This window comes from Columba livia, chromosome 5 (genome assembly GCF_036013475.1).
Source record: "Columba livia isolate bColLiv1 breed racing homer chromosome 5, bColLiv1.pat.W.v2, whole genome shotgun sequence".
NCBI lineage: Eukaryota > Metazoa > Chordata > Aves > Columbiformes > Columbidae > Columba > Columba livia.
In genome coordinates, this window is record NC_088606.1 from 16313714 (window position 1) to 16339542 (window position 25829).

General features: G+C 41.0%; 1 long non-coding RNA gene across 1 annotated transcript; it reads right to left on the minus strand.

Moving 5' to 3' along the window:
- Window positions 1–1627: 1627 nt before the first annotated feature.
- LOC135579546 (uncharacterized) lies at window positions 1628–19910 on the minus strand. Its single transcript, XR_010472805.1, has 4 exons — window positions 19600–19910; window positions 12616–12725; window positions 3031–3211; window positions 1628–2728 (listed from the first exon to the last, which is right to left on the minus strand). It is a non-coding gene; the product is annotated as an uncharacterized LOC135579546 (long non-coding RNA).
- Between the last annotated feature and the right edge of the window lie 5919 nt (window positions 19911–25829).

A 25829-nucleotide genomic window follows, 5' to 3' on the forward strand; every position in this document is an offset into this window, starting at 1 on the left:
AGCTTTGCTCTGTTCTGGGTGTTGCAGAAAACCCTCTCATTTTGCTCATGCAGAGGTCTTACCTGTGAATTTGGCCTTCAAGCTACCCTAAAGTGAGTCCAGGTGAGGTCCTGGGCACAGAAAGGGGGCTGGTCACCCTCTTTGCATCCCAAATATTTGCCAGGTCTCTGAAGAAGAGGTGGCCAAAGCACCTCTCTGTTTTTTTCAGAAAATGTAAGCATTAAATTGAAATATGCTACCTTTTGTAAAACTGACAGTCAGTCATCTGTTTGTCTGCTAACAGTCTTTGTCATCATGGTAGTGGGAAGGTTATATGTTCTTGTTTTCCAAAGTCTGCTTGGCCACCTCCCTTTCTGCCTCCTGCCAAGCCCTGCTGTCTGGGGAAGCTCTCCCTGTTTTACTCTTTCAACTCTTGCATATGAGAAGGTCAGGGAGAGAAAGCTTCTTCCTGTAGAATATAAGGAAAGGTGGAAGAATGTGTGGACGATAGGGGAAGCTCTAATATTTCCCAAAGGTTTGGACTACGTTGGTGCATCCTGGCCATGGGAAAGCTGAGGAAGCCACAAGCACCTGGACTTCTGTAGGTGAGGCAAGTATGGTCAAGAAGATGAAGTCTGTAGTTGTGGTGGTATCAGCTGTTGATCTTGGACACTGAGGAATTCAGATGTCTCAATCATCATTGGTTAAGTAAGGGACCACCCTAACATATGGCAGGAGAAATTGATTTGTTCCTGGGGGAGGGGAAGGTACTTGGAGGTAGCTGAAACTGAGCACAGAATGGGTATGAAACTGCCTTTCTTGAAACATGTGGGGCTGGGTATTTAGTTCCGGTGGTCAGTGACCAGTCTCCTTCAACCATGAGTAGCTCTGTGTCTACTGAGTGTCCGCAGAGCTGCTCCAGGCAGAGGGGGAAAATGGCAAGGCAGAATAGCTACTGGAAAATGATGACTATGGAGTCTTGGTTTTTGTTTCCACTTACGTTACTCAAAATATTCCAGAAGCTCTGCCAGAAGAGGTAGGACCAGGCAGTTAAATCCTCTGCCACGGATGGGAGGTCATGCAGCTCTGAAACGTAAGGTTCATATCTGAAGTGCCTTAAATTCACCAAAACGGCCATTTGTATGAACACATATACTGCACAGTAATCTGATTTATTTGGGCATTGGTCACCACTTGTGTTTACTGATGTCTGCTTATGTTGCCATCATTAGCTACAGTTTTAAGTCATTCTGTTCTCAGAGTTTACACTCACCCTTATGCTAATGCGTCACCACTTACTTGTCACTAAATTATAGGTTGTATATGTCATGTCTTTAATAAGAGATAGTCCCAGCAAATAATTTCCAGAAAAATATTTTTGTTAAGCCAAGTCCTGAGTTCATTTCAGCTGTGTTTGTCTTCTGTGAATATTGTAGAGAGTAACTTTGCTAACAGTGAAGTTTTCAGGAAAAATGAGAGCTGAGCAGATGCTAGAGAATATCAATGGAAAGTAAACTATAACTACGTAAGAGTGCGCATTAGCACCTATTTTGTGGTAATCCAAACAGAGGCAGCAACACGCAATGTGTTCAATAGATTTAATGTTGAATATTTCTAATTTCTAGCTGGAAATATTTTTTGCATCCATTTTATTTTCCACGAAAAAAGGCATTTAGATTTTTTAAAATTATTTTTCCTTCTTCTGAAGGAGCCTATATGAACCAAGAAATAGTTCTCTATTCTGGCCTTTTTTCCTATTTCAACAATCAAAGTGTCTGGAAAAAGTGCTTACAAATCTGAAAGAATTCTCATGGGATTCTGTGCAGGACCTGAAAATCTAGTGATCAAGAGTTACTATAATTCACGTGGATAAACATGTTAAGTAAGAAGTTTTATTTGCCAGTTATCTGATTTGATAATGAAAAATATTTTGTGGAACAATCTGGAAGAAATATAAAAGAGTAACTTATAATCAGTTTATTAGTGAGATTATTCAAAACCACACTGAACATCCCCCACAAATTTCATGATAATGTGAAGCCAGAGTAACAAATTAATGTTTTCCAGTGCTAAAATGATTTTCTTCCTTTTGACTTGAAGGAAAACTTTAATTGGATTTGCTGTAGTATCTAGGTTCTGAAAAGAAAGTTATTGCTATCTAATGTGGAAAAAGTCATCCTGTGGGAGAGAAGGGGTAACCATAATACCAGTAATGCTGGACAAAAAATCATCCATGTGGCTGCTGAAGGAAGACAACTATAGTACTAAAAAATAAAATAAAATCTTTACTATTAAATTACAATGTCTCCTAAAACTTACACTCTGAAACAGACTTTCTTGTACATAATCCTGGTTAATAAAATGGTTGAAGCATTTGAATATTTTTTAGCTGATGGTTCTGACAAGTTAAGACTAAATATATATTGTGGCAACCACCGTTGTATATATGTTTCATGCACAAATGGAGAAAATAACATGTTGACTGTAATTTCATAAGACCAGAAGGATCAGTCTCAGATTCATATCTTAAGATAAAATAGTGCAATTACCATTTCAGTCCATCTTTCTGGAATATCTTCAATCAAAGAAAAGTCAACCATAATTGTGGATTTAAATGGAATATAGATGTCAGAAAAATGTTTCAGACCGCTGTGATTACATCATCTGCATCGTGAAGATCCTGTGCCGTTCGCTCCCAAGCCCAGAACAGCCACAGCTCCTGCGGCACATTGTAAAGATCTGTGATACTCTACAGATAAAGAGAAAACATACAAAACCCAATCAGGGCGCATAGGGGTTCATGTGCTGACACGTGCAGGTTTTCTCACATGCCCAGGGAATGGAGGATGAGGCTTAGGGGTCTCGACCATGGTCCCGTCCATAAAGCTTTGCTCAAGCCCACGGTGGGTGCTGGAGGAACCAGGGTTGGTGCCATTACCCATCAGGGAGTCCCTCTAAATGAGACTGTCAGGCCAGAGGAGACTGCCTCTTTCTGTGGACCATGACCTCAGTTTGAGACACCTGAAAGTTTAACGAGGAGCATCTTCTTACCTTTGGTGAGAGGAATAAATGAAAACAGACTGATAAATGAATCCCCATGTCAGCAGGGCAGGGCAGGGCAGGGCAGGGCAGGGCAGAGCTAAGACAAGTGTCTCCTCTTTCCCTCTCTTGCATTGTAGATGGACCTCGCTGGGGTGCTCCTGTTCTGGCGCCTCCTGGAGAGAAGTTCTGCCTGCACCGGAACACAGACTGTTGAACCTGTCATCTACGAGACTGTCAGGTCCATGATGGATGGGAGGGAGATGAAAGGCAGGAAGATAGTGGGGAGCAAGGGAATGGGCAAGAAGGATTCCCTAGCACCATTACCACCGTGAGCTTTTGGGTTTTTTTCCATCTGACAAGGCACAGTGTATACATTGTGTATCCTGCTTCTCAGCCATAATAGACCAATGTGACATGCCACGTAGTGTGTCATGGACCCTTTTTGTTTAATCCATCCATGAAAAAAAAATGTAGTGCCACTGCCATCTCACAGACTTATGCAAGTAATAATAATCACCATTTTATTTTTTCCCACAACTTTGAGGCTTAATAGCTTTAAAATCTTACAAGTTGTAAAAACAATTAAAGCAATAATTTTAAAAATAAGCAGAATGGGACCTTCAAAAGAATGTGAACCTTTAACACTTCACGGTTAAATAAGGGCTTTGTAATACAGTCACTTGAAGCCCAGCCCTGAGAAAACGCAGAAGCATCCTGTGAATTTGTTGATGCTAGTTCAGACAGACTGTTTATTTTCATGATTTCATGGAAGAATTTTAATTTAATGAGTGTTTTATACACTAATGTAAAGCATAGTTTCAACCCTATAATTATAGTGTCAAAATATTTCTGCTTAAACAGCAGCAGCTGACTACAGAAATGTGATTTACATCTGAATTGTATCAGGGGGACACTGCTAAAAATAATCAGCATGTGCCTCTTAATTGAATAAAAAAATTAACAAAGAATATCAACGTATCTCTCAGCCTGCGTCTTTCTGCCTTTCATTTAAATGCTCTGCTTATTTGCTTATTGCCTTTTTATGGCTAAGGTTTCCTGAAAAAGTATAAGCACGGAATGTCTGCGTGTCATTTTTGCCCACCCATTTCTCCCTATTGCACATATAGCGATGGGAAATTGCATGAGCAAATTGTCGGTTCCTGTCATTGGGAGCCTACATTTTTTAAAAATCTCACCATTAATCTTTCAGCTCAGTTTTAAAATAACCAACTGCCATCATGAAACAGGTTTCTCATGCTGCTTAAGGCTGTCAGCAGGTTTTGACCAGTTCAGGCCACATTTTCCTCTTGGAAAGGGGTTAGAAATCTTTTTTGTTGTTGTGGTTACTGTTGGAGAATTCATCCTTTGAGGTAATGCCTAGGGCAGCTTCAGTTGGAAGAAATCTCAGTTGTGCACTCCTGATTTGTTTGCACCACCACACCACTGGAAATGGGAACACAGCCCTGCTGCAGCTGTCCTGGTCTCTGTCTAGCCCTTGTCCATCTGTAAGGCTGGATTATTCTCTTTTTGTCTCACAGTACCTTCTAGAGGCCCCAGATGAAATGGCATGGTGTTGTGCTGGGTGTTTTATGCACTCCCCAGGTAGTTTCTTCCCCAGAGAAACTACAATCTAGAAGCCAAGGCAAAAAGAGACAGGACCTTTATCCTTATTTTGGAAACAAAGGAGTGATGTTGTAGCTACATCCACATCTAGTGTGGGTAGAAGGACATGGGACCCTTCTGAATATACACCTCTCCTGTGTGCTGGCTCCTGTGCTTGCAGTTCCTGTTGTAAGAACAGAAGAGGTGATAAGCGAGGGCACCAAGGGCTGTGTCTCCAGTTAGGTCAGCCAAGGAATACAAACCCAGGAGCTCATCAAGATATACACCTGCCCTCCAGTCTAGAAAACTTCCAGGATTATGTTAACTTTCACATTCAACCAGGAGATCTGTGCTGAAGCAACAGCTCTTTGCCCAAGATGTTTTGTTTCATTCATGCAGGAGACTTTGGGGTGAAGAGAAGCCCATGTTGCTATGTCACATGCACAAGTATGCCCATGTTTGTCTTCAATGGGTACAATAGCCTGTTTCTCCTCTTCTGTGCTGCCTGAGTTTTTGTGGGTTTAGGTTAAACAGATCTGTCTTGATTCTTCCAAGAAGGTTTAAGACAGCTACCTAGTCTGCAGGAGATCCTCACTCTCTTCTCTCAACTTTCAGCTTTGGGCCAGCTCCTTCACACAGAACCGTGCTTACAACCAACAATTTATTTTCCAGCCTGGACAGCTTCAGCAGACCACACCAGCGGTCACACAGCCAGTGTCAGCAGCCCAGGGCTCAGCAAGGAACAACACAGCACAGCCCCAGTGAGTCACCGAGATCTTCATGGCACAGACAGATAGACAAAGACGGTCTACATCTGTTTCATGCTCTTTGGTTGCTATTTTCTAGCACAAGAATGTATGATTACGGCCTCGTACAACGAGTATGTGATCATGAATGCATCTGCAAGTTAGAAGGAAGTTTCTGTTATGTGTGGCTAAACTCTATAAACATTGCATACATGCATTATATATTGCATGTGGGCATATGCACGCATGCACATGTGTATATGTAAAAATATTATGCCTCTCTTATGTGATGAAGCACAAATTTGGGATCTTCTAGAATTCAAGGCCTGTTACTGGTTCTCATATACATATTAACTTTGGTTCTTTGTATTCCTGCAGCACTAGATACTCTCCAAAGCCAGCAATGTGATATGAAACCTCTTTCACAGGGCAAGATCCTAAAGTTTTGCTATGGCCTTTCATGACATTAGGATCAATGTATGGATGAATCTGGTATTTGTATAGATTTCAATGTCTCTGTGGGAACTGCATATGCTCTTTTTGTTTTTTACTAAGATCCCACTATATTGTCCTTTGGATTTATTTCAAAGAAGGAAAGGGGGAAAAAGGCAGTGAAGATTGCCCTTCTTATGCTTTAGTTGTTTTTTTAACTCAATTATATTTTGACAATTCTGTATGAAACTTTGGAGTATGTCTTTGTTTAAGCCGTATACCTTCCATAGGAATAGTCAGCTAAATGTATATGGCTAGTTTCAGGCATAACAAGCTTTGACAAGGGCATTTAGCGGTTGTAATTCAAATCTAATTCAGAACATCTTAGCGCTGGACCTGTCAAGCACTTGAAATGCACTGTAGCTGCAAAACCAAGGGATATAGTCCCAGTTGTGCTCTGTGTGGCATCAAGCTGATGTGTCAACAAGAGCAGTTACAATTACAGGTTCTTTCAAGCATACTAAACTAATTTACAGTACTCTGAAAATGTGGGAAAAGGCCTTGCCAGCCTAAAGGTATACAGGACTTTCAGGCTGCAAAGGCAAGGCAAGTGGCATGGCCATTTCATTTAGGAGTTTAAATATTGTGCTGGTTTAGTACCATCTTTGGGGGGGTAGATTTGTAACTAGATATTTTGTAGATAATAACAGATTTGCCTTACAGCCATCAAATACTCTTGTCAAATCCCATTAGAATCACGTTGCACATTTATTTGAAACCTCAATCTAAAATGCATGCATTTGCTAAGTGAGGATGAGGTCCTAATTGCACTGGCACTGACTGGTCTGTTTTGTTTGTCTGTCTTGTTTACCCGATAAATACCATTTACACTGGTGGCAAAACACTTAGGATTCTTCTGCTTGCAGGGATTAGAAAACTTAGTGCAAAGGGAGAGGTCTTTCCAGAAGCAGATCTGATTCAAGGATGTCCCACAAAAAACAAGACAGAATTACAGTAACCAACATGTAATTTTAACATCAAGATATAAAAAGACTTGATTTTAAAGTGCAGCAGTGATTTAAAGCAGCTGCACACATTTAAAGGGCATTGCTCTAATGTGCACACAAAGGCTAATGGAAGCTTTTACAAAAGAAAAAAAAAATCAGGTTTTATGATTTATCTGCTTTTTATGTACAACATTATAGGCCCTCCCCCCAGGGACTCATAAATGTGATTTTTACTTCCCAAATTACAAAGCTAGTCAATTATTTGGGAATGAGTCATTCATTCAAAAGTGTCTGTAACGGGATGTGTTAACCATCAGGAAATTTTACACCAATTGGAATTATAAACACCAGGGTAAAAAAAACCCTCTTGGCCAACCAGCTATGTCTATTTGTGAAACCTTGAGTATGGAGTGCAGTGTACTGCAAGCTGGAGAAGTTCTGAGAAGCTGATTTGGAGGAGAGGAACGGGTGGTGAATTTTTTTTCTTTTCCTTTTGATTGTATAAAATGTGTTTATTTTATTTTGAAATAATGTAGTTAGCAAGTCTGCAGCAACTTGCAGTCAAGGCTCCTAAAGCACCTTATAAACCTTTGTCGATTAAGCCTTGCAGCCATGTACAGGGTAAGGAACTATTAGCCCCGTTTTATGGAAGGAGAAGCTGAGGGCCAGAGGTGGCTGCTGGTGGGCAGACACGCAGGCGTTTCCTTTGGTGGCAGAAATCACCCCGTCCCTTACCATAACTCCACCAAGGCCAACAAGAACCAAAGGAGCTGGTTTTGATTTGCATCTGCTTCCCTCTATGTATGCCTGTTGGCCTCCAATGACTTGTGTTGACCCGTCCAGAAGTAGTCCCTGGAGTTAATGGTGAGCCTTGAGCACAGATGAAACTGATGACTTGTGCCTAAACTGGTTGCCAAATGATGTATTGTTGAAACATCAAATTGTTCTTTTGGTCACTGTAAACTCTGGTTGTACCCTAGGACAAAATTAGAAAACCTCTGAGGATCTTCATTAGACACTACTCCTCCAAAGATGATAACTGTCTGATACGTACGAATAGAGAGGTATGTCTCTGCTGACATTTCCTCTGCTCCTGCTTGGTGAGGGAGCAATCTATGAAGTCCCTCTCATCGTCAGTACACTTTTCTGGGGAAGGCATTCAATTAGTTTTGTTCTCAAGAAAAGAAATTCATATATGCACTTGCAAGTAGACGAATGAAAAAGAAAGGGTGGAAAAGCAAGGGTAGTGTATTTATATTGCTACTATTTTTAAAAGTATCATCAGGACTTTATTTCTTCTTTTTTCTAAAGGAATTTGGACATTGTAAATAGCTTCAGTGGTGGAAATGTTTGCCATGGTTCTGCACTGAAAGAGTAGCAAATACTGTCGTCCTGCTTGTGTGACATTCAGCTTTCCCACAACTTCTGAAATAGATATTAGTACAAAGTAGACTCTTAATGACTATATGTAGCCTTCAGGTTTCTAGGTTGTACAACATCTGAAATTTAAATCTCAGCTCCTCATATTCAGAAGGGTCGCTGATTCCACCTGCAGAATACTTGAATGCCAATGTAAGGACAGAAGTACAGTCATGGAAAGCTTGGAAAGAAGTCACCATATGACAACATCCTGATGAGGTCATACACAGCAGGTACTTTGGGGATAAGCCATAAAAAGAGTGATTCAGAATTGAAGAAATGGCCCACAGGGCCTTGGCTAAATCTTGTGAAGGATGAGGAGAGCTTCCAGTACAGGAGCAACTCCCACGGATCTTGTCTGCAAGGAGATGCAGAGCAGTGATAGGTGTCATGGGATCTGCAAGAAAAGGTTTGTAGCAAGGGCTGAACTGGGCGTTGCTTTACAAGCTAGAGAACAAAGATATTACAACCCTTATCCCCACCTAGACCACTTCTGTAAGGTTCATTTTCTAAGGCTTTGCACAGCGCTTTGTTTCCTTTTTTTTGTACTTAAATGTAGACCATTTGAGGGCAGAACCAGGTACTCTGGAGCAGGTATTTCCTTGCAGCTGCATTTCTGCTGGCTGGGTTGCAAATACTGTGAACACATGGCTGCCATGGTAAGCTCTGTTTTCTTTTATCTGGAAATGGAAGAAAAGCTACACAGCATCTGATGGATCCTCTAAAAACCGAGTGTTTAGAATCTGTGTCCAGATTGGAATTATGTGATATAAACCCATAAAAATGACAGAGGAATGCACGCTATTTTAAGAAAGTAATAAACCCAAAGCATGCTTGTAAATAATCAGTTTTATTCCTTATACGGTTTGCAAGTCATGCCATTATTCAAGCAAAGGCTGCATCCTACAAGGACTTAAGAATGACATTACCATTAAATAAGTGAGCAGATACATTGGTGAGACCCCATCTGGAATGTTGTGTCCAGTTCTGGGCCCCTCAGTTCCAGAAGGACAGGGAACTGCTGGAGAGGGTCCAGCGCAGGGCAACGAAGATGATTAAGGGAGTGGAGCATCTCCCTTATGAAGAAAGGCTGAGGGAGCTGGGTCTCTTTAGTTTGGAGGAGACTGAGGAGTGACCTTATTAATGTTTATAAATATATAAAGGGTGAGTGCCATGAGGATGGAGCCAGGCTCTTCTCGGTGGCAAACAATGATAGGACAAGGGGTAATGGGATCAAGCTGGAACACAAGAGGTTCCACTTGAATTTGAGAAGAAACTTCTTCTCAGTAAGGGTGACAGACACTGGAACAGGCTGCCCAGGGAGGTTGTGGACTCTCCTTCTCTGGAGACATTCAAAACCCACCTGGACATGTTCCTGTCCCACCTCACCCAGGCGTTCCTGCTCCAGCAGGGGGATTGGACTAGGTGATCTTTTGAGGTCCCTTCCAATCCCAAACATACTGTGTGATACTGTGATTGCCTTCAGAAAAGCTATGTATAACAGTATATACATATAAGCATATATTAATATATGAAAATTAAAATATATATTTAGGTGTTCACACAACTAATTTCTGATAAAACCAGCTATGGATTGCTGAATCAGGCCCTGAATAGTTTGGCAGTGCATGATGAAAGATTTCCTTCTGTAAATTACTTTCTGTGAAACACTTTAACTGGGTTCCAGACAAGTACAAAGACTTTAAAAAAAATGGAAAATTTCGGAGAAAAATAGATTTCCTGAAGTCTTAGTTAATACTTCAAGAACTTATCTGCTACACAAGACTAAGGAGTTGGTTGTCAAAATTTTCCTGACATTTATTTTTGCAAAGAAATCCAAAAAATGTTAAGTAGCTTTGGCTCAGGTATTACTTACAGTGCAAATCAAGAATTCTTTTTTTTCCACCAAACTCACATGCCAGGAATCTGACATAGGATCTGAACCACAACGATTGAAAATTAAGGAAAGTAAAGGCTATTCTTTTTGTCATCACACTTCCACTTATAGTGATATGCTCTTTTGTTATTAAACAGGCCCAATCAAAACAAAAGGGATACTGTTTCTTTCATGAGTAATGCACTAACCTACCAGCAGAAAAAAGTTCACATAAAACGTATGGGTTCGGACAGCGTAAGATTTATTACGATGGCTACAAAAATTATTCCTTCTTAACAGCACTTAAATTGTCTAATTATTCACAGCTGTTTTCAATTTGTTTCAGGTTCTTAATTAGGGGTTAGGGTCCTCTGCCCAAGTCCTAAACTAGCACTGAAAAAAGCTAAGAATTGCTTCTTGCTAAACCAGCCCAGCCCTGGGGCAGATTAGTGGAATCCACTGCAAGATAATTTGCTATTCATACTTATCCATCCGCCTCCCGCTGGGCTGAGATAACGATTACAGAGAGACACAATTTCCTTCTTGTTTGTATAATTATTTTGATCCATCAAGTCAATCATGGTCTCAATGGAAGGGAAAAAAAAAAAGTGAAAAAAAAGTAGTGTTTGCTGCTCTTTTCAAGGAGAAATGTGGGGTAAACAGATATGTTTGGGAGCCAGCACCTGATAATCTTAATTAATCTCTGGATTTGAAGTTAGGAGATCCTTGTTAAAATTTAGCGTATCAGCAGGAGGCTGCGTGCCTGAGGAGTTCTTGGGGAGTGTGTAAATGTGCAACCTGCAGATAGCAGCAACTCTTGGGGATTTTAGACTTCCAGAAAAGGCATCTTTCCCGAAGGACGTTACAGCAGGGCACAACTGGTCTCTGCTGATTTTGGATAGGGACCTAACTGTTTATTGCTGAGAAGTACATGCCAGTTCTCTTTATATATATGAGACCATAAAAGTGGAGGATTATGTCAAATTTAGAAAGATGAGGACTGAATTATTATTTTCAGATTACCTCCGATTTGTCCTAGACATTTTCTTTCCTTTGAATAGTCTCCGTTCTTCAAGTATTACAGTTTTGAGAAGCCAAAAGCCAGAAAGACTCCTTGTTCTCCATCCACCTGTGGATGGGTTGTGCATTTTGCATCAGGAGCATATGTGTAGGTGCAATTTCTGCCCTCGCATACCGGAATTTACACTTGGGTTGGATGGCTGGCTGGGTACATGCAGTAAAGGGAGCTCGAGACAGTTCCAAAGGAAGTCTTACTGGTTTAAATGGGAGTGAGATCAGGACCTGAATAAATCTTTCAGGTCACCAGCTGCACTTAGCTGGCCTCATTAAAATTCAGGCCCTTAATATCTGTAGGTGAGTGTATGAAAGAGGGTTATGGGGTGAATTGGTCAACAGATTTGAGGTTTGTTTGTGCTCCCTGTGGACTCCCCTACTGAAAAAGTCCTGAAGAGTTTAACAGGAAAAAAAGAACCTGTGTTATTCTGGTTTTAACTATCCTATAGGATTTAATAGGGAATTATATCCCGACTATGGACATTTTTTTATGGTTCAGATAACCGTAGGCAAGAATGATTTGTGCATTAATGCATTTTTCTAGTGTGTCTCAATTATAGAAACATCTGCACTAAGTGAACTTGAAACCTCTTTGATTCCCTGTGCAAATTCTCACTATTCAGTCTTCATGTTTTCCTATTTCTTGCCTTTAGCTTAATAGTTTCAGAGTGGGTTGCAATAGTGTGTAACTGTGTAGCTTAAGAAAGAAAGATGCATTTTTAATATAATTATTTAAATCCTTCAAAGCCTGCATTCAAAAAACATGCATAGCTCAGCACCGCTTTGTCTCCTGGAGGTTGTGAGCAGCTTCTCTTATCTCTGGCAAAGATTTTCAGCCTAAACAACAGTACTCAGCCCATGCTGCACTTCATTGGGCTGGGGAGGTTATATGGATCCCCTTTTACAGTCATGGGTGTTTAATGGAAGAGAGGAGTTTCGTCTGTTTTTTAAGCCTGGTGCACAGTGTGATTTTCTGTTGCTCTCTTGCTGTCATTTGCACCAGTGCAAAATTAGTGTAATCTGCTACTTTTAAGTGGGCTATTTCACAAGGGCAAGAACAGAGGAAAATTATTTTTCCGGCTAATTGGAATATGAAATACTACCATCTTAAAACATGTAGTTAAATTTAAAAAGTCATTTCCCAGGTTTGTATAACAAGTTTACAGCAAGTTGCTCTCATTCTGGGTGTGTTGTATAGCCCAAGCAAACTTCTCCGGGTCTGTTCAGTGGTGAATGGTTTCAATTCACCGTTCACTGCTCGGTACCTCCAAAGCATGTCTGACATCAGCTGCATATTACCAGCAGCATGCTCCCTCTGATGAGACAGCATAGGAGCAGTTTTTACTGTCTCTGGAGCCCAGCTTTCCAGGCAATCCTCTGCAACCAAAATGCCCTCTCACACCCCCATCCTGGGTTTTGCCCCTTGTTTTTTGCCCACCTCAGGAGATGCAGAGCCTCTTACTTCCAGACAGCAGTGGGTTGTGAGCAAGGGGCTTTGCTGTCATCTCACTCAGTAAAAAGCAGTCCAATTCCTGGAAGGTTTTCTGTCTAAACAAGTGCAGAAAAAAAAAAAAAAGCTATTCAACTAATCCCAGAAACAAAAACACTGAAGTCAATTACTGTCATTACCATAATCAGGAGAGTCATAGTGAGTGTGGGCTGGGTCCTATGGCTCTCCTCTTTGGAAGAAGTGAAGAAGACTTCCATTATGGTGGAGAGTCTGGGGACAGATTAAGCAGGTTATCCAGTATCACCATGGAGTGTGTGGTAGACTTCAGAATTGAACTAGATGTTCATATCCCATGTATAGCTTTTCTGGGGTATTTGGTTCGGGGGAAGGGGGGTGGGGTGAGTGTTTTTTGTTTTGTTTTGTTTTGTTTTGTTTTGTTTTGTTTTTTAATTTTAACTTTTTGAAATAGCTCTGCTTTAGCCTTTCCACATGCTGACACAGCTTTCTTACCGGGCACAAACTTCTGCTGCGTCAATGTATGTTGGTTATCACAGTTAGGTGGATATCTGCAGATACATACACTTCTGTGTTTGTAAGGGCCAATCCCCAGTGAAATAAATTGAAAGTCTATTATTAGTGTCATTGACCTTTACCTCAGACCTGGCGTAACAGTGTTTGCACAGATAGTTGAAAACTTAGCTTGTAATGTGACCATTGCTGTTTGTTTGTCCTCTGCCCAAGCTCGGCAGATTGGATTTTGATGGGAGAAATGGCACTGGTGGCTTTGAGATGGCTGATATGTGTGTCTTGAGAAGGTTCAACCTGTTTTTGGACTTTTGTGATAATGACTTGAAATCTGTCCAGTAAACTCAAACCGTTCGGGACAGACTTCAGAAAAAATTTGACCAATATAATTTTATGTTTGTATGAGTCATCCAAGTGTTTTGTTAAGTTTTAACTTAGTTTAGGTTTTTGTCATTCACTGGGACACCAATAAGAAAGAAATATCCTTAAAGAAAAAACAGCTAGTGACTCAAAATCAAATCCTGCTGATATTTCTCTCCCAATAAAATTGGTCTCACTGATATGAAGGCAAATTCTTCACATTATACATAATATGATATACTATAATACATAATAGAATGTATATGCACACATAAAACCCTAATGCTTTAAGAACTAGGATTTAGAAAATATATAGGGAAACCAAATTACATTCACTGCTGGGCACCCTATTACCAAAGAGAATCTAGATAAACTGGAAGGACTTCAAAGAAGAGACATTAAAGTGACTGGGAATCCAGAGGTATTGAATTATGGGGAAGGATTAAAGCACCTAAAACCTGTATCTAGGAAAAAATGAGGAGGTGACTCAGGGCTCTGACTCACATCAAAACTGGCACCATTTTTGGCTGACGTATGAAGGTAAATTGAAGCCAGGACTGGTTTACACTGGCAGCTGAGCTGTCTCCACAGTGGGGCTGGAAACCTCGAAACACAGGGCTGGAAGGGGCAGCCGGGGCAGATACGTCATCATGCTGCCCAGGATGGCTGCTCCATCCAGAGAACGTGATTCCCAACCAAAATGCTGACATCAGGTCAGGAAACTGCACCCAACAACCTAATCAGCAGGAACTTTGCTTTTCGAGGGTACTGGTGACAACAAGGCTGGACCCTGAAGGGCTGCTGTGTCTTGAACAGCTGAGAAGGTCCAGGTGCCACTTTCTAGGTGCTGTTGTCCCTGTGTGTGGCAGCAGCTTTACCCCAGGGGCTGTGCTCCAGCTGAGAAGCTCAGGGATGCAGCAGGAAAATACAAGTATCCTGCAAACAGCTGAGACAAGGAAAGAATGGAGGCATCTGCTTGTGGACACAGTTTCCAACAGAGGCAGGGATCCAGCCCAGACCCTGAGATACAGGTATGTAACCTGAACAAAAAGTTACCTTCCCTCCGAGCACAGCCAGATTAGAATGAATGCCAGGAATATGTACACGTTAAATCAGAAAAATCAGAATCGCAACAGCAAAAATTCTTGATGGTAAGACATCACCCTGTGAGTGGACTGCTTGCTCTTTTCCCTGTTTTCATTTTTTTTTTTTTTTTTTAACAGACATTTTTCACAAGAACTCATTTATAAACTTCCTCCATGCCCCTCGGGATAGTTCTTGTTGTAGGACCCAAAGGCCATGGTTCCTGTTGCGCAAGATTTTTATATTTAAATGCAGCAAAATCATATTACAGGAAATAACACTGCTCACTATGTTTATCTTTGTCCTCTCAGACAGGTTGGTTGATTTAACATGCCTTTTTCACTGCAAGCATGAATTATTACTTTTCAGGTATTATCTAACAAATAAGGGTGTCTTTTCATAATGAAATCCTACCCTTAATTTTAGTCAGTCACAAAATGAGATCTACTTGTGCAAGAACATAAAAAAGAATACTTAAAGGTCAAGATATGGATGTTATATTATAATTTTAGGTGCGAGAAGATCCATTGGCTGGAGCTCTATTAATAAGGATCTCTGACTTGCATATCCAGGCACATAAAACACAGCATATCAGATGCTGATATCACTTTACTCCAGTGTGTTTTTTATGGGGACTGAATGATAAATTTTTCAAAAAGGAATGGACTCTATGCATAAATTCTTACTGAATCAGATCACCAATTGCTTCTGTTTCCCCCGTATTTGGAACTTCCTCTTCTTATTTTGTTTAGGAAAAAAGTGTGCTTATCCCACTTAAAACCATTTCCTTTTTCCTCTTTGCTAAGTGAAAAAGCAGAGATGTGAATTAGTAAACATAAAAGAGCTATACATCTGCTGCAACAACTTATTGTTGGAAATCTTGAATCCTAATTAAGGGAAAGAAAAGAATCTGATCTTTGGAAAGCGATAATGTTGTAATATTTTATGTATACGAGCATTTGGAAAACTGCAACGACTTTTGTGTTGAATTTATAAGTGAAAGGTAAAATATTAATGTAAGTGAAACATGCTTCAAGCAAATAATAAAGCAATGAATCATGTTAAATGAATTTTTGAAGGACGTGCAAAGGATGTGTTCCTATTCCTGAATGGTTCATTTCTTGCAAAGAGCCTGTTAGGTTGAAACCGTATCTGTCATTTGCTGTTTAATGAAAGAGCAAGATAAACTGGGGAGACTACAACAATAATGAAAAACCAGAAATCCATGAGACAGGTTTTGTAGAGCACTTCCTCAGGGAGAGGAAAGGCAGGAGGGATGGATTGCTAATGACTAGAAGTAGAACATTTGATGGCATTACCAGGCAATGTAAATATGGACTAATGGCCTCATCCTGCAACACCTCTTCTGAGGTGCTGAGTGAGCAGCCTGAAAACTGACCACAGCCAGCAGAAACCTAGACAGCTTTAGGATGAGACCTGGAGTTACTGGGAATATGAAGCAGGATTTCAGTCCCTGTCAGCAATGCTGGTTGCAACATGGGATCTGGTCCCCAGAACAGACAGACTCCAGGAGTCATTGTCCCTGTCATGCTTCTGTCTAGGGTAGCCTGAATTTCATGGGCTTCTGTGCTAATTTCTGCTTAAGAAGATATTCAGGTACCTAAATACAGGTGCCTTCCAACCACCACTTCATAAGGGCACAAGTCTCTTGTAGAGGCCCTCTGGCATCTCTGCTGGCTTGTGCTCATGTCCCAGGTCCCCTCAGAGGTCCAGGACACACTCAATATCTACAGCTAGGCACCAGCACTGCTGTCTTGGTTCCAGCAGGAATATCTGAATGCAAGAGGTAAGTTTTAATTTATTTTAGTAATTTCTCTCTGATATTCCCACTGCGTTTGTGCAGGTGGAATGTTCTTGGCTTAGTCTTCTGGAGGCTGGAATTCTCCCCAGATAAGAATTAGTCTGGATGCAGCAACTTTTTACAGAAGTATAATGGATCTTAGATGTTGAAAGTCTACGAAGAGAAGAGTTCTCATGGTTACTGTGATTGTCTAAAAAAACCAAAACTGCCATTGTGCATCGGAAAAGAAAAGCAGTAGCTCTGGCACTGGAACAATATAATATACATATTCTTTATGGGTCTCAGGCCAAATTCAGCTATTTTTTATGTGCATGTGCTCTTTTTGCGTGGCTGGTGTTCTTCCCATCGATATGAGAGCACATTCCCTCTTGCCATTTTCCCTTCAGCTGCACAACTCCTTCTTCAGGTATGGCAGCTTTAAAACAACACAAAAGTACTCTTTAACCCGGCTGACCTTTAAGCACATGGCCTGTGAAAACATCGTCTTCTTTATATCTACCATACTCTGTATATCCAAGCACACATTTGACATTTATGTTTTCCTGAGGCAGTAAATTTTCCTTCTGCTGACATTGAAGTAAATGCTTTAATCAGAATAAATCTGACTCTTTAAATCAGCTAATTACATCTATAGCAAATTAATTACTAAAAATGGCTGTGCTTAAGGAGGCTGGATGTTTCTATTATTTATTGAGTTCATGACTGTTTTTTTCTACAGTTTCTCAAGAGGTTTGATCTCTGCACAGTTGAATAATTCCAGTTCACTTTAATGGTACTAGTGTGTGGGTTAGGCATTATTAGTTTGAGTCCTAAAATTAATGTGAAAGCTACTGCAGGCAGCAAACTTCTGTGCTCTGAGAGAAAACACAGGCCTGGACAAGGATGAAGGGAGTCGTCTTTAACTCACATTGTCTACAAACTGGATGCTCCTGGGAGCAGCTGACATTTGAGCCCTTGCAGAAAGGACCCTGGGCATTGTGGTCAGCCTGGGGTTGGAGGTGGCACATCGTTGTGCTGAGCATGGGGCTTGAGGCATGGGCTGTGCCAAAACATGTCTCTGCTACCAGCCTTGCAGCAGCCGTGGCTCCACCAGGAACTGACCTGCTCCTAAAACATTCTGCAAGTACGGCCACTGAGCCTAAACTGGAACCTATGAAAAACTTCCCTGCAATTTTTAACAGGAAACATGTCCGGCCTCCGTAACAACAATAACTGTCACAATTAAAGGCACTCTTTAAAACTTCATTTGGTTGAAAAAGGAAGATTTGGCTGTTTGGAGAAAATGCCAATCCAAACCTTTTTTGTGAAAGAAGCCTTTAAGGACTTTCAAAACCTGCTGTAAATAACTTAACCAAACTTCTGAAGATCTCTTTTCTTCCATGCAGATGATCAAAGCAAGTTCCCTCTTCTTCCATTTGTTATGTATTTCACAAATTTCTGCCAATCATCTTGAACATGAGCAAGCACTTTAGTTCATACTTTGTTATGAAAGAATCTATTTTCCAATTTTTCCAGAGTTTTCACAATATCTTTCCCGTAAGTATAACTGCTGCTGCTCAGAAAGCAGTGAGTTTGGCCCAACCTCTTTCACAGATGAAAACCACAATGGGAAATAAAAATAAGACCTTCCCCCACACTGATGGAGTCCCATTATTTAGGTCTTTGTTTCTTTCCCAAAATACTTTAAGAACAGAACGGGCTATATTCAAACCCATCTGCCCCAGCACCACCTGCAGCTCAGTGTTGGGCTGTTTCCCAAGACATTATTGAATACGTAACTTTAGCATCTTTCCATCAGAACTCCCACTCCCTTGGTTAAAATGATGGCCCTCAATTGCAGTGGGTCTGGGGATGTGTCTGAACCCATACGAGGATGTCCCATGCTTGCTTCTGGTTAACTCTAAAAGGTTTGGACCAGCAGAAAAGTCCAGCATCACTGGAGGAGCAATGTGCCCAGTTACTCCAAGGGCCTTCTTCCCTGTGCAAACCTGCGCTAAATTCAGTGATGTGACTTATGTTTAAAATAGACGTTGTTCAACTGAAAGTGGTGGCTCTGGGCATTTCACCTCCTCTGAAATCTGGTTAAGGGTGTGGTTTTAGGGTAAAATAACATTTTCTCAGAATCTATATGGATACTGAGCAATTCCTCACTCCACTCAAAACAAAACAATACAAGAAAACAAATAAACACCGTCCAAAACAAAACAAACACCCCCTCAAAAAAACCAAACCAAACAAAAAACACACCACACAGAAAAAAGCCCCAGAAGCTAACTAGGTAAGGAGCAGACCTCAGCTGGATAAAAACAACAGCAGTTGCAGATTTTTTGTAAGTTTGATGAATAAATGATTTGACACTTGCTTGCAAAATCCTGCATAATTATTGAGCTTTTACCCTCACTGCTACAATGAAAAGCAAGTCAGAGATTAAGCGACTGATCCACCAAATAGTTCAAACTCTGCCGAAGGGTGGAAGCCAACAGAGCTGCCAGATTCCTGAGGTCATGTTCAGAGTGAGATAACTGTGTCCAAATCTCATTCTGAACATGAGTTTGCCTTCTGGTATGCATGTGAAACCTTTCGGTATCTCCATCGACTTTAATCTTCAGTTTTTCGAAGCTTGCTAGACTAGCAACTTGGACAAAGATGGTAAATAAATAAATAAATGCATAAAATAATGTGTTTGCCAAAGAGAAAATTTTCTAACTTTGTTTGCTCAGACTAAAACGATTAAAAAAAAAAAAAAAAGTACAATACTGATCCAGCCAGTATTGCAATGTGATTAACAAAGATTTCACATCTGTAGGTGCAGGAGGGTTCACAATCTTCACAACCTGCTGTGAATTGTATCACTACACTAGTTTGTTTCCTTCTCTTAAAATTTCATCCACACCCTCAAATATAAGCAAATTCTGTGCAATTTTGGACCTGAACTATTTAAATTGGCATCTAGCCTATAGACTAATGCTAAGCCACAAAATAATGCCAGGAAGTGGGAATTTGAATCAATGAATACTTTGAATTTTTGAGGATGTCAGAAACAGAACAAATAGTAATCATAGCTAATGATGGAATCATCATTAATAAATTCACAGATTTTTCCCATGGTATACTGCTGCAGTGATACCAGATAGGTTTTTTTTTTAATGTGTGGATCTCACACTATGTAGTGAAATACTTACATTTCATCATCCCTGTTTCTTCAGTCACTGAGAAGGTCTCATGCCCAGGGTGATCACTTAAAAAAATCCAATAAAAAGGCCCCAGGTGGCCCAAGACATGTCCCTGTGCTGGATTACTGGGGGTACTGGCTGCATCCAGTTCTTCCCGTAGGTGACCAAGGCTGGCAGAGGGACAAGGTGAGGGGCAGGTGCCCTGCGCTGGGTCACAGCACTGATGTCCCTGCTCAGCCCTGCCCCAGTACACGGCTAGACGGGCTAATGCTTTTCTAGAGAACAGGATTTTATATGTGGCCTGTGATGCAGCTTCTAGACAGGCCACCACCCTGACACCTTCCTTGGGGGTGGTGCTGGGGCTTCCCCAAGCAATGGGGAAGAGAAAAAGGCACAATGTGCTCACAGAGGCACAGGAATTGTTGAAAGGCATCTGAGCAGTATGTGAGACGATGGCTGGTTTTAACTTTTAATTAACTGGGTATCAGGTTAATTAAACTTCTGAGGTCAGAGGCAGGCTGTTCTCAGTAAATAATTCAGGGGATTTGCATTCTCCAGCAGGTCGCAATAGACAGATTTGGCAGAAGTGACAGGTCACTTTGCAAGTGACCCCTGCTAAGGAAGAATATGCAGCAAGTCTCTTCTGCTAGATTAAAGCAGGGTGAGAGTCACGCAATTATAGCTCCAGTGACGCTGTGCTGGCCTGAAGCATTTACAAATTAAAGACTCACTGAAATACCATGGCATGCTGATGTTATTTTTATTTACCAGTATAGCTCAGAATTAAGTATTCGTGTACCAAATCTCCACTGAAAATGTATAAATTAGGCATTTATATTTAATATTTTAGAAGACCTCAGCCTGAATCGTGAAGTCTTAATTCAACAAAAGACTATCCTCTGACTACAACTGGAGCTTTGGCACAGTAAGGATTGAAGGGTTTAGTCTTAGAAGGCAAGTAGTTTTAAAACCACTGGCAACTGGATGAAACTACCTGTTTGGGAAACTCAGAGCCACATTTGTATAGCAGCAGCAGAAATGCTAATACACTTTTTTCTTGCAGATCAGTGACAGAAACAGAAGTATTAAAAAATCTGTTTTTTTAATAAGTTTTCTACAACTTTAATGTTTGTGCATAGATTTGTGGGCATGCTGGATTTGCCTGTCTGTAATCATTATTATATAAAAAAAAGACTTTAAGGTAACTATTTGGGTTAAAAATGATAACTTTCTAGCAATCATCTGCACCCTGTCATTTTGACTTCTTAAGCCTGAAGTTTGCAGTGCCTCAGGCAAAAACATTACTGTTACCGTACGTTAGATAAGATGCAGCCTGGCTTTTCTTATATATAATATTTATTGTATATTGGGCATTGCTAAAGTGGATCTTATTTTAACTGAAGCCAGATTTTCTGTAGTTAATAGAGTTAGGAATGGTGTATTATTTTCCAACTTGGACGGGTTATTAATACTTATAAGTTGTGAACATGGAAAGAATTCCCATAAATCTGCGCAGTGCACTGCAGATTACGGCTGAAGAGATAAAGAGATAAAGACATATAAAAAGCTGCTGAGTGCCTGCATGTTACATTCGGACCCTGTTCAAGGGCCCAGTTCTGTTCTGTTGCTCTGGGGCTCCTGGAGGAGATACCTACTTGGGGCTGCCAGCGGGACCTGGGGTCAACTGTCCTCCTCCCCAAAAACCTCTCTCCAGCCCTGTGTGTTTTCTGCATGTGTCATGACAATCCTCTGCCTCCCCAAAGGGTGTGATTCAGCCAAAAGCAGGAGGATTTACCAGGACATTGAAGAAATGTTAAAGGACTGACAGCTGATTATTTTTTCCTCTCCATTTTAACAGGCAGAGTGGGCTGAATATTTATTCTGTGTTGCCCAAAGGGATGAGCACCATTTTCAAGTCAAAAGGCCTCACTCCAGTTAACCAGAGCTATATTCAGACTTCAGTGTCCTACATCAGATTTTTGATCTAAAGACATTTATATACACCTGTGTGTGTAAAGCTGGCATTTTCCCCTGCTGTGCCATAAGTAATTAGGGGTCATTTCTATCCAGGCTCCTCTTTTCAGTCACACACATGCCTCCCTTGCACGTACAAGCATGGCATTCATGCAAACCAGGTGCACACAGAAAATAAGTTTGCTCTGAATATGCATTTAGGCAGCAGTAACTCAGCTCTCCAAATTCTGCTGCTGAGGTGTTCAGGGCTTTGTGTAAAACCCGGGACAGACTCTCACTCTTATTTTTAATTTCTCAGTCATCCTGTTCAGGAATCCAGAGGAGATATTCCCACAATGCGACCACTCTGCTGCTGCCTCACTGCATGACTTTGGGCAACACAGGGAGCGCACAGCACTACAAGGTGCTGAGTGCTCTTATCCCCTTCCAGCAAAACACTTAAGCATGTTATTGAAATCAAAGGAAAGTCTCACTGGCTTCAGTGGAATCAGTGCTTGTGCTTTCCTTGAACAGGTCTGGAGCATTCAGTACCTTATTAGATCCAGCCCTTGATGGTTTTGTTCCATCTCTCTCTTTCCCTCACTGTCTGTAAAAATGCAGATAATGGTATTCAACTTGCAAGGATTTTTTTTTTTTTTTTTTTTCACTCTATATGAAAGAAAATCTCAGGAAAGTGAATCATTAATGTCAGTGCATTGTTTGGGGGAAGTGTTAACAGGAAATGTGATATATCCAGTCTACTTACACAATAGCAATTACCATCATTCTTTTACATCTTGTCTGCATTTATTCTCACCACACTGTGCAAGGTATGTATGTATAGCTAAGGGAAGCTAAGTGACTTCCATAAGTCACAAAAAAATACATGGCCATGAAAAGTCTCAGGTATCCTACCCAGGCTCTTACTTGTGAATTGCCTTAACTAGGTCCTATAAATAGCCTGGGTCCCAATTCTGCTTCCACCTACACTCCTGTAATTCCAACCCATCCATTTATGTGTCACTGCTCTATGTCTCTTGTAGGAAAGTTTGGAATTCAACTTCAGATTCCCTGCTGCCATATCTCATGTTTGATAAGGAGATGATAGATTAGATCACTAAAGCTGAGGTTACATAACTAAAGTAAGACTTACAGCAGACATAAGTACCGAAGTAAACAGCCCTCTCTCAGAGATTTACAGTTATGTTCTACACAAATGTGGAAGTGGTCTTATATGTGTCTGCATATACATTAAGCACTGATCATATCTGACAAAAAAGCAAAAATGGAAACCTCCTCTAAGGCAAGATCCCCAAATGCATAATTTAAGGCACAGGATGTGTGGATGGTTGCCTCACTTACACCAAATGCTGAGGGATGCACAGCTGCAGTTTTCTTCTTCTCAGCACTGACAGCTTCCAATATGTGGTGATTGCGTAGGGGTGGAGGTTGTGCCTTGTGCTTTCTGAATGTACTCTACAACAAACTGAAAAATCAGCTTTTGGTTATGAAAAATGTAACTAGTTGGTGTTAAAGACAGGACAGATGCCTGCGTGGACCTTCACCCCTGGTACAGGTACTATTATGGTCTGATGAGTTTGTAATTGTCACATCCAACACATGAACATGGTGAAGAACTATCCAAACTGTCTGACAGTGAGATTTCTGTTCTTATAACTTATTTTAGCAGGATGCAACAGCAGTTTGAAAAATAATGAATGTTTCCACTTTGAACCACATCAAAGATGTAAACACTGGCCTTTCATTTTGTCTTCTGATGATTTAAAAATACAGTAGGTCTCTGGGAGATGCTATTGAAATATTTGCCCTCAGTCAAAGTGGGGTATCCACACACCTATAGGACTCAGATCACTGGGGGATCTCTGTGTGACAACCATATTGATGCTGCTAAAATTCTCTTCCAGGACTCTGATTCACCAGCGCTGTTGAGTTAAGTTGTGGTGATTGCAGAAGCTAGTTAGAAGGTGCCTTCTTCAGGTAGAACGGCTACACTTGTTGGGGATTTTGAGTTAGTTCACAGACCAGCACAGTGACATAAATTGAAATATATGCTGATCTTTTTTGTTTGCATACCAGGCTGTGAACATTGAAGACTTCTGAACAGGCAGGCTGCCTGGTATTCCCACCTTCATGTAGAAACCATAGCGCTGGTAGATAACTTGGCCAGGTGGGGAGCAGAAACTTCTATCTATCAGAACTAAACTGGCAGAACCTGTGAACCCTTGTCAAACCATATCTCATCCACATGGGTGTAATGAAGGGATAATTGGTCTAGAAATGTCTGCAAGTGTGTTGTGAACCTGCACTTCAAAGAAAGCAGTGCTGTGAACTGACTGTGTTTTGATTACAGGAAGTCCTTATGAGAGGTTTTCAAAGCACCTGGATGGTTAATTTGTTGTTTTAGTGACAAACGGGACTGCTCCAAAGGACTGTTTACATATACGGCTTTGGAAACTTGCTTTTGAAGGACATTTTTGATGGGATGGATTTACCTTTGTTACTAGATGTATTTTTCTCCTGGAGAATGTTCAGCTATGTGCTCTGGGTCTGGGGCTAACAAGTTTGACAAGGCTGGTGTTGAAAGATGGGTAATAACGTAGGTGGTAGGGTACCTGTCAGCGCAGTTTGCAGCAGGCTTGGTAGGCTGCAGAGACATGCCTTGAACTACCGGGAGTAAAGGGCATGATCCCAGCCTGCCAAGGTTTCAGTAACTCACCATCACCAACAAAAGGTAACATGGAGAGTATCTTTATGTGGATGAGTCACTCATTGCAAGCACTGAAACAGTAGTTTAACATTTTAAAGAGCAGCTAGATGACTACAGAGCTTATGTGTCAGATATCTGCAGTTGCCATTATGATCTTCTGGAGTCTGAGTTAATTTCTAAAGGTGTGGAGCACCTGCCTGTACAAGAAAATCTTAGAAGTCTAACTCATACATGGCAGCAGCTTAAAATTAGACCTCCACAAGGGATTGCCGTCACCAGTGCTCACTGCATGGTGCTAGAGGAGGCTGCTGCATTTATCTGAAGGGGAGGTAGAGAGCTCATGAAAAGGCTTGTGAATCTTCTCGCTTTTTGTTCTGATCTACTACGGCATGCTAAACACCCTTTCAAATGGAAAGTGGAAGGATACCCACTCTGCACTCGAAGTGAGCTCATTGACTCAATGTGATAGACTTCCTACTAAAACCTGACCAGAAACTGGGCTGAGCTGAGGTGTTCCTTGACCACAAACACAGGAGCTATAAGCCTGTTTTGGGGAAGCTGTATGTGAGGCAAGGATAGTGGGAGGTGGGAAGGCAGAGAAGGAAAAGCCAACAGAAAGCAAAGTGAAGGGACTGTTGCTGCATCCTTGAGGGGGAAGCGATATTGAAAGACTCCAAGGCAAGTTTGTAAATTATGAGCAAGGATAGCACATGCTGTTTGCTTCTCCATTGTTAAGAGGGGTGGAAATTTATGTACAGTCACATAAATGAACTAGATTGCAGCAAGAAATATCCCTGAATTAATCTTCCATTTTTTTCTCCAATAATTGCTCCAGGGTCTTAAGCCGCAGCAGATAAATATATGGTTACCCTTTTGTCCCCAGTAGTCAGACAGTTTTTAAAGAAGGATACTAAATATTGAAAGACTGTTGTGTACACACATGCATGCTGTCTTGGAAATCTTGTGTATGTATGTGCATTTTCCAAGCTCATTCCCAGAAAGAACGGCATTGCTCCACAGGCCATACAATGAGTTAGTTATTGGGGAAGGCAATCCCATTGTGATTTCAATTGCGCCTGGAGTTATTAAAAAAAAAATCTAACATGGTTTTAATTGCTACGAAGGTTTAGTTGCTTGTAGCCAGGAATTGAGCCCAAAATGTCTGCACTCCTGAGTTTAATTTGTGCAAACTTTAATATCTTTGTGCAACAAACCACTGAGGTATTTTTGTTTTCAGAGCAATATACTAAACCATTCTGACTTCTCCAGGCAGGATCAGTTTAAAGCTTTGATTACCTAAGCTTTAAATCCTTAATCTGTGCTTCAAAAAGGCAGGGGAGGGCAGTTAGTGGCAAGGGGCAGGATTTGCTGAATGTCCAGACAAGTATTTCCTAACAAAACCAAAAATAGATTTTCTGTGGCACAGATGCATGTGAATTTGCCCATGGTAAAAACACAGCAGCATGCTAATTTGGCGGGTGAATGCATGTATGGCACATGCGTGGTCTCTAAAGCCGAGGACAAGTGTCTGTGCTCCGCAGCCCCTGCCCCTTTTACC